Source organism: Caretta caretta, chromosome 2 (genome assembly GCF_965140235.1).
Source record: "Caretta caretta isolate rCarCar2 chromosome 2, rCarCar1.hap1, whole genome shotgun sequence".
Classification (NCBI taxonomy): Eukaryota; Metazoa; Chordata; order Testudines; family Cheloniidae; genus Caretta; species Caretta caretta.
In genome coordinates, this window is record NC_134207.1 from 85,732,322 (window position 1) to 85,742,810 (window position 10,489).

Genomic DNA, 10,489 nt, shown 5'->3' on the forward strand with positions numbered 1-10,489 from the left:
TTTTAATGGTGGTGTGGAATCATCTGAATCTTACCATCTGATTCATTACAGAAAGTTCACACTCACTACATACCCTCTTACGGTTTGAATGTTCTAGCACCCTCATTTTCATTTAAAACAAGTATTATTTTTGACTTTGAACAACATTTAAAAACTATCACTAGGTGGCACTACCATTCCCAGTACTAACTTAGCTGTACAATATAGTCATTACCTTACTTGGTGCTGGACAACAGAGAGATTTGGAAATTCCTTGGGGCAGAGACCATATACAGCACAACTAACATCAGGATTTCTGGCATGCACTGAAAGTTCGCTCTAAGTTTAGTCTTTAGGGGAGTAGAAAGTGTTAAAGTAATGACACAGTTCACTTGTATGCTGTTATGCAGTGTGTGTATTTGTTATGTTTGCTAAGGGCCAAATTTCTGAAAGGTGTTTAGGGTGCATAATGGGATTTTTTTTAAAGCATCTAAGCTTAATGCTTTTGAAGAATCTCACTAGGTGCTCATGTGCAGGTTTAGGGGCCTAAATACCTTTGAAAAACTTTCCTTATCTATCTGCTCTCATATTTTAAATCTTGAAGCATTCTAGAGATATGGTTAATCTCGGACTAGTAAGGACAAGACCTATACCAGGTGGGAATACATGATCTCACAGCTGCCTACTGTGGGATTTCTTGAATCTTCCTTTGGAGCATCTGATGCTGTTCCCTGTCTGAGGCAGCCTACTGGACTAGAGGAACAATGGGTATAATACAGGATGGCAGTTCCTATTTCTTGATTAAATGTAATTAAAGCTATTTTAGGTTTGTCATAGCATTTGTGTCACAGATAGTGACTTTTATCGCTGTGATTTTATTAGGGTGGGCTCTGGCCTGACCTCTTCTGTATCACACCCCAGGTTGGAGCAGGTTATTTGGCAGCTCCCAGGCCAGCGTGAGGGTGGCCCTGTCTGCATACTGTGGTGAGAGCCAGCAGGTTGGAGGAGGGAATTAGGATCACCCCATGATGATGTCTGGAAAGGAGATTCCATGCTGAATTTGCATGACTGCATGGGACACCCCCCCTCTCCTCCCACCTTACTTCATTTTATTCACACTCACCCTCAGCAAGAATATTTTGTCATCCATGCATGACTTTAAAAGCATTGTTTACCTGCTCGAAAAGCTCAAGACACGTGAGAGATCACATCATTATCAAAATTTAAAGGTAATGATTGGGGTTTTAATTTTTTTTCTTCCTCCGAAACCAGCTTAACAGCCCCATCCTGCAATGCTTATTCAGGCACATTCCTTCCAAAGTCAGTGGGGTCTGCTTAAGGACTACTCTCAAAAGGGGCACTTCAATAATCTGTGTTCATTTCCCATATTTATCTTTACAGTGCCAGTATAATTCCTTCTCATTCCTGCCTTCACCATTCTAGACAGTATCTATTATCCAAAAAATACATGGTCAGCTGGCTGAGTTCCAGCCTTTAGTCAATAGTGTATTTGACATTCCTACACAGTTTGCCCATCTGTCTCTGTGTGGCACTTGAGATTTGTACTCCGAGATTCTCTTACATAGAGCTGATGCAAGAAGGCTATTATAGCTATCTGCATACTTAAATAATTCTCACAGACTTATTTCACGTTTTCCTTCCCAGATACTGCAGGGATTAGGGTGATACCGGAACTTAAGTAGAACCAAAGAGAGGTCTTATGAAAAAATTTAAATGTACTGCATATATTTTACCCCCGGAAAATAAACCAACAGGGTATGAAGGTATTTGCAGTGTCGGTGCTTCTTGATGCATAGTCACTTATTTCACTGAAGACATCAAATTGGTCTGTCACTTATTTAAGTAATTAACTTTCAGTATAGAAAATTAAATTGATTAAGATTACAAAGTTCTCTGAACAATACTTCTGCCGTCTTGCTGCTTTCATTGCTTTTCTGCCCCGGCATTTTGTATGTAGTCACCCAGAAACCAGGAGACATTTTTTAAATACATGGAGGCCCTTTACAGTACTTTACACAGGGCAGTCTTATATAGTATCATACAGTGTGCAGAGTTACTCTAGCCACATAATAGCAGCATGAGATACACATTAAAAGCAAAGAAAGAGACGTATCATCCTGGATTCTTTAGTCAAGAGTGGTTTGAACTTCTGAAGTGGGTTATTTCTTTACTGGCAAAGAGAGGAGAGAGATTGAGGATAATTTGCTTTAGTAGTTTTTATACGAGGAATAGTCTGCACTTAGCCCCTGTTATTACCTTGAATCAAGGTGGGTTGACAGCAAAGGCAATGGGAGCACTCACAGTTCACACATGCAGCTCGCTTTCCGAACTCCAGACTGTAAGATCCTTGGGGCAGTGATTGTGCTAGATGCTACAGACGCAGAGGAAGACAACGGGGCTTTTAGACAGTGCCGTAACAGAAAGAAGACTTAAGGAAGTAACAAGGTATCTGTATTTGAAAAGCTTCAACCAGTCTCTCTCTCAAATCTGTCACGATGCTATTTCCAATCCTGGTGTTCGAATGAGTTAGGGCTTTTGTACACAGGAAAACTATTCTAAATAAGCTGGGGTGTGAAAGTGCGTATGTTCTGAATAGCTATTCCTCACTTAGTCTGTGTGTGGACACTCCTGTCCAATACTAAGCCTGTGGCTGTATCTATACTACAGGTGCTACAACAGGACAGCTCTGTCAGTAAAGCTGTACTGCTGTAGTGTCTAGAGAGCGGTTCGCAGCCTGCAGGTGGCCCAGGGAGCACACAGCTGTGGCCCAGCTCTGTGCTAAACAAAATTCAAAATTTGGCACTAGTGCCCTGGTCTGGCAGAAGGCGTAGCTGGCTGAGGGGGGATAGCATCTGGCAGTCTGCAGGAGCACTCCTGCCAGCGGGGGGCTGGTGTGTTGCAGGGGACAGGAGAGTGGGTCTCTGGGCAGTGACAGGGTGGTGGTGCTGGGAACCAGGGGCTTGCAGGGGTGTTGCAGCACCCCCAGGTTTTAGGTGGGGCTCCACTCCTGGCCCCATGCCTCGGGTCCTGGCTACCAACTCACATTGGGTGCTCTGCTCCTGGCCGGGCAGCGTGGCAGGGACTGGGCTCCCAGCTGCCCAGCCTCACGCCCAGGGCTCTGCTCCTGGCTCTGCTCTGTGGAGGAGTCTTTGGGCAAGGGGCGCTGGGCATAGGGGATTTTAGGAGATTTCGGGGGGAGGGAGGGGGGAAATGTGATTCTCAATTTGCAGCCCATGTAACACATTGTGAGCTGCATATGCAGCTCACAGTGATAAATCAGTTGAGAACCACTGGTCTCTAGTATAGACAGTTCCTACATCAACAGAAGGGGTTTTTCCTTCAAAGTAAATAATCCCCTCAACCTGCCACTTGGGGAAGGAAGAATTCTTCCATCATGCTAGCTGCATCTACACCTGGGGTTAGGTCAGCTAAACTGTGGTGTTCAGGAGTGTGAATTTTTAATACCCTTAAGTGCCATAGCTATGTCAGTCTAACTTTTAGATGTAGACCAGGCCTAGACTATGGAGGCTGCAGTGGCATAGCTATGTTGGCGTAGCTATGCAAGCATAATCCTGTAGTACAGATTTATGTTCCCACTTCCTGGTAATCTCCCAGCCTGGATCCAAGTCTTCTGATTTGCATATAGTAGCAAATGTGAGCCTACTGAGGTGGCAGTGTGATCTTTGGCAACCAGCTGCAAGTATTCCCCAGGTAACTGCTGCACAGAAGATTGTAATGATGCATGGATGGGTATGAAAAGGCATGCTTGTATGGAGTTATGCTGGGCACAAAGAATGTTAAGTTTTGTTAGGGGCAGGTAAGGACCTGTGTGGCAGTGTATGCACACCCCATACCCCTATGGCCTGGATCAGGGATGCACTGACAACAGTTACAGTCTACCAGATTGTCCTGGGCCTCAATAATCCAGCCCAATGGCCTGAGAAAATAGGGTGGCCCTTAAGCACAGGGCGGCATGGCCTAGCAGCCAGAGTCCATAGGGCGGCCCTCAAGCGCTGGGAGGCATGGCCTAGCAGCTAGATCTGGGGGCCACCACCAAAGGGGGTGATGGCCAGGGTAGGAGGACTTGGGCTCACTCAAGTCCATTGCGTCCTGACCCGGGGCCCTAACAGTGGCAAAGTGGTCCACTACTGAGGCAGCAAGGAATCCAACTGCAACATACTGACCTTACACAGGTAGATGGTACCACTCACTCCACTTTTGAGTCACTTCAAACCTGGCTTCCTGAAGCAGCAGTCCATATGACATCAAGGTCTCTGGGCTCCTCAGCACAGGTAACTCCCTGGGACTTGGACTCTAGCTGGTCAGCTGTAGGCAACAGGTCTCCGGTCTGGGTCTCACGCTCTCTGGCTCCCACAGGCAAGGGCTGTAATGGCTCCTTGGCTGGAGCTTTCACTAAGCATCCTTCCTCCTTAGGGTTGGGCTGCTTTCCTTTATACTAGCATAGTAGTTGGAGCATGCCCAGAACAGTCTGAGGGGTGGGACTTCCTCTGCCCATAGTGTGGATTAACCCTTTCCTGCTTCGTGTGGGGTATGCACACCCTGTCACAATCTGTTATATCCCCAGCTCCCATTGTCATACCCATGAGGGAAGAGTTAAGTTGTGTTGTGCTGGCTCTGCATTTCCTGCTTTTCTAGAGTTCATGGTTTTGAAGTCCCATGTTCTGGAAGGGTATGAGGAGATGAAGGTAGTGCTGTGCGCCATCCACCTCCATGGTTTTGTTTTTGTCCCTTGGTTTTGAGAAAGTAGTTGAAGTAATGCAGGGGCCATGATTGAAGAACAGCTTTTGGGGCTTCCTGGGCACTCCTCACACCCTGCAACTACCATCTCCTCATGGACTGAATTGGGCCAGGTCATGCTGGGTTAGAAACCTGGTACCTTTTGAGGATGCCATCTTGTTCTCCAGAATCTTAAGGCTAGATCCACAAAAGGATTTAGGTACCTAAATTCAAAATTTAGTCAAAACCACTGCTCAGTTGCCACGTAACCCTCCACTGCTGAAGTCCCCAAAATTGCTGTTGGTGGGCATGTGCAAAGCTACTTAAGTCCTGACACCACCAACCCACTCAGCACCTAGCTCATACCTAAGCCCCAACAGGATCTTCAAACTAGTCCCTCAAACATTCCTTCACCTATCCTGCTTGTGATGCCCAATCCAGTCGGCGTGATTGGGCCCTGCACAAAATGCAGCCACTGAAGGAGGAGGAGGAGGAACTGGTGCAGCTTCTCAACACAGTCTCAGCGCCGATGTGTGGACCGTGCACCATTCCCATGCCCATTCTCAAATCTCCAGCTCAGTTTCTGTACCATATCTTTGCCATTTGCAAAGCCCATTTGCAGCTCCCCGCCCTTGTGGTTGGTGCATAGCACTGAAAACATCTACTCTCAGCTCCCCTTCCCATTCTCAAGGCTGTGTTTCTGTGCCATGCTTTGAGCCTGCCTGATCTTGGCTCTCCAGTCCAAGTTTAGTGCTGTGTGCAATGCACCAAGCCTTCCCACTTGTAGCTCCCCATCCCCATCACAGTCATGCATGTCTTTAGGATGGTCCAAGATTGCCAGTTCTCAACTCCCAATCCTGGTCTCAATGTTGTCTGTGCCTCCAAAGTAATAAGTCAAAATATGTACAACTGAGCATGCCCATCTTTAGAGCAGCAATTAAGACCTAAAGTTGAGATATGGTGATGAGGAAGAAGGTACGTAGAAAAGAGCAAAGTGAACCTTTTGGGATGCCATAAAGGTGGGGCCAGGGTTGAAAGGAGAAATCATTGCAGGGCAGATAGGTAGAGGCAGAACTACCATGGGAAGTAATAGGGGAATCCTGTATTACTATGGAGGTGATTTAGAAGGATGGAGTAGTGCTCAGTGTTGAAGGCTATATTGAGGTCAAACAGAATGTACAGAGAGAAGAAACTAATCAGTAGAAAGGAAGTTGTTAGCAACATCAGGGAGCGTGGATTGCTAAGGGTTGAAATCAGTTTGGAATATACCTGTATTGTTATATGAAAAGTCACTGGAGGAACAAAACAAGGATACTTTCTCAATCCCTTTGCTGTGAAAGGGACAGCGTTGAGATGCAGCGGTAAGTACTTAGAATGTCAACCTCAAAAGAATATTCAGTAGAAGGGATTGTAAAGAAGCAACGGTTAAACAGCTAGATAAGGAAAAATGATGATTGATGATGGGAAGACCAGACCAAATGTAAAGACAGCATGCGGGGAGGGAAATTGGGGGGGGTGTCCAAGGTCCCGGCTAGTATAAGGAAGTTCTGATATGAGTCAGAGAGAGGGGAAGTAGTAATAGAAACTGGTGGGACACAATAGGATGAGGTGTTTGAAGAGGGGGGGAAATTTAGATTGAATAAGGAAGCAAATTCTTTGCATGTGCCTAAAGGTAAAGGCTGGGAGGGAGAAGGTGAATGTGGTGGAGAGATAAGAGTTTATTATTATTTATTATTTGTATTACCATAGTAATGGTATTGAAAAGGGAACAAAGATTGTCAGCAACTTCTGAAATCAATATACAACAGAAATTAGGTTACAGCCGATCAAGAGAGCAAATTAGGCTAGGGTGTCTAATGGGATCAAAGTTTTTGAGAGGACAGTGAGATAGATGGTAATTTTCTGAGTGGTGAGAGAATGCTCAGATATAACTGAGAAGTGGGCAAGGGTGAGAGCATTAGCAGCATAGGGAGCTCTCAGCAGGGAATGATCAGTGATGAAATTAAGGGCATGGCCTCAAATAATTTGAATGGGGTGAGAGAGAGTACATACTGAGTGAGACTAAAGAAGCCAAGAATGGAGACACAAGATCGTATCATACTGTTTCAATTAGTTGATTTGGTTCATTGAGAGATTTGCCAAACGGTTAAGAGAATTGAGTTATTTTTACTTTGGTGTTTTGCAGCCAGTTTTAGCTGCTTAGCATTAAAAATCTGACAACCTTTGTTAGGGCAAATGTAGGCAACAGGTTGGCAATCAATCAGACGTTTAAACAGCTAAAGAACAGGAGCACTGCATGAATTACTGGCGTCATCCATTTCAACACTAGAGCATTAATAAGACTGACACACAAGGAACAAATTAAAAATAAAATTAATATTGAACCAAAGCTATATTAAATTGTCAAGTACTGTTTTTCTTTCTCCCTTGGCTTTGCTAATTAACAAAATGTGTGTGTGTATAATAACCGCTCTTTCCTTTCTTTCTAATCACCCCTCTTTTCCCCTCCCCCATGTCATTTAGAGACACATCACTGTCCCTTACTCATGGAGTAACCCCTTACTCTGAAAATAGTCCCACTGATTTGAACTCAAATGGTATAACTCACAGGGCAAGGGACTAGTCCACGTGAGGAAGGATGGCAGAATCTAGATCTAAGTGATTAATTTGGTTCTCATGACAAGTAACTTCTTGGTGGTAGGTTCCTTACATGAATAAGGAAGGAGAATAGGATATTTAGGACTAAATTATGGTGTCCTGCAGGGGCTTGCTGGAGGCAGGGACTCCTATTCTTGCAGCACAGCTGTGCAGGAGGCAACTATAAAACATCTTCACCCACTCCTAGAGCATAAGATGGGAGGAGGGCTAGCAGCACCACAGCTGCTGAAAATCCTAAAGAGGGATTGTGGCTATGAACCTAGAGAACCAGCTAATTCCTGCAGGTCCACGCTGGGGAGACATTCTTAACAGTGATGCTGCTGCTCAGCAAACCCCCCGGTGCACCTGATGCACCATGGCCTAGACAGGAACAGTACTTCCTCCACTCCTGACAAGCGTTAAAGGATCCCATGCATGTCAGTGGCTCTTATCTGAGACACACTTAAGCCATGTGTACCCTACACAGATTTGTCAACATAAGGCAGCTTACATGGACCTAACTATGGAGGTGTACCCACTGCAATGCTCTTCCTGCCACTTTAACTCTCCTGCTATGCCAACATAATAAAACCACCTCAATGAGAGTCGTAGAGCATAGGGTGATGTAGTTAGAGTGACACAGTGTCACTGTAAACACTGTGTTGCCCAAGTTGCCCTAAGTGACCTCTAGGAGGTATTCCCACCATGACCACGGTGGTCACTGTTTTGAACTCTGTTGCCCTGCAGCCAGAAACACAGGTGACCTCTCCTTTGCTGCTAAAGCCTCAGGAAGTGTTGAACTGGGTCTTCCTGTTTGCTCCGTGTGAAGACTTCACTCGGCACAGGGGTGGGCAAACTTTTTGGCTCAAGGGCCACATCTGGGTATGGAAATTGTGTGGTGAGCCATGAATGCTCACAAAGTTGGGGGTTGAGGTGTGGGAGGGGGTGACGGTTCTGGCTGGGAGTGTGGGCTCTGAGGTGGGGCCAGAAATGAGGAGTTCAGGGTGCAGGAGGGAACTCTGGGCTGGGGCATGGGGTTGAAGTGTGTGGGCTCTGGCTGGGGGTGCGGGCTCTGGGGTGGGGCTGCGGATGAAGGGTTGGCGGTGCAGGAATCCTAGAATCATAGAATATTAGTGTTGGAAGAGACCTCAGTGTTACTCGAAATTGGGCCAGCTAGTAAGCTGAGGGAGGACTAATGACCCACCAGAGTTTGGCAGAAAGCAGCACATTTATTATACTGATAGCTAAGCTAAAGAGAAGGGGAAGGGGGGGTGTCACACTCACACTCCCATACTCATGCTCCCAGGACAGGCACAACACTGGAGATGTCAGGATTCTTCAAGGTAAGTGTATGAAGGCAAGTCTTCCCGAGGCACGATGGAATGCAATGTGGCGAACCACTGGCCAGGCGGTCCGGATGAAGGGCCTTCACGGGAGGTACAAGCTTGTGAGTACTCCTGAGCACATGGCCTCTTCCCATTTTAAGGACCTGCTCTTCATGGCCTACGAACTAGAGATGACTTGGCCATGTCTGGTTGGTCACACTCTACCTCAGGCAGTGTCCATGCATTGGGCGTGTGATCGCTGCCTAATTAGAGTCCCAGACACCTTGTCTACCTGGGAGCTCTTCTGATCTTCCAGCTGTTCAACCAGCCCATTCATCCCACAAGCATTCCAGGAGGGAGTGGGAGGGGGAAAGCCACTTCACAGGTATTCAAAGAGGGAGAGGAGACAAAATGGGGGAAAAGTGTAACAGACCTTTTGAGCATACAGGTTATACATAGCAGTCATACGGATCACTGCTGCTCCTACAACACTCACGAGGTCATCTAGTCCAATCCCCTGCTCAAAGCAGGACCAACACCAACTAAATCATCCCAGCCAGGGCTTTGTCTAGCCAGGCCCTAAAAACCTCTAAGGATGGAGATTCCACCACCTCCCAAGGTAACCCATTCCAGTGCTTCACCCATCCTCCTAGTGAAATAGTGTTTCCTAATATCCAACAATGCAACTTGAGACCATTGCTTCTTGTTCTGTCATTTGCCACCACTGAGAACAACCTAGCTCCATCCTCTTTGGAACCCCCCTTCAAAGCTGCTATCAAATCTCCCCTCACTCTTCTCTGCTGCAGACTAAATAGTCCCAGTTCCGTCAGCGTCTCCTTGTAAGTCATGTGTCCCAGCCCCCTAATCATATTCGTTGCTCTCTGCTGGACTTTCTCCAATTTGTCCACATCCCTTCTGTAGTGGGGGGACCAAAACTGGACACCTACTGAGGCAGGTGTGGCCTCACCACTGCCAAATAGAGTGGAATAATCACTTCCCTCGATCTGCTGGCAATGCTCCTAGTAATACAGCCCTATATGCCATTGGCCTTCTTGACGACAAGGGCACACTGCTGACTCATATCCAGCTTCTCGTCCACTGTAATCCCCAGGTCCTTTTCTGCAGAACTGCTGCTTAGCCAGTCGGTCCCCAGCCTGTAGCGGTACATGGGATTCTTCCTTCCTAAGTGCAGGACTCTGCACTTGTCCTTGTTGAACCTCATCAGATTTCATTTGGCCCAATCCTCCAATTTGTCTAGGTCACTCTGGACCCTGACCCTATCCCTACCCTCCAGCGTGTCCACCTTCTCTCCCTCTCCCCCCACCCCCCTTGTAGCCTAGTGTCATCTGCGAACTTGCTGAGGGTGCAATTCATCCCATCATCCAGATCATTAATAAAGATGATGAACAAAACTGGCCCCAGGACTGACCCCTGCGGAACTTCGCTTGATACCAGCTGCCAACAAGACATCGAGCCGTTGATCACTACCCATTGAGTCCGACAATCTAACCAGCTTTCTATCCACCTTATAGTCCATTCATCCAAATTGTACTTCTTTAACTTGCTGGCAAGAATACTATGGGAGACCGTATCAAAAGCTTTGCTAAAGTCAAGATATATCACATCCACCACTTTCCCCATATCCACAAAGCCAGTTATCTCATCATAGAAGGCAATCAGGTTGGTCAGGCATGACTTGCCCTCGGTGAATCCACGTTGACTGTTCCTGATCACCTTCCTCTCCCCCAAGTGCTTCAAAAGGGATTCCTTGAGAACCTGCTCCATGATTT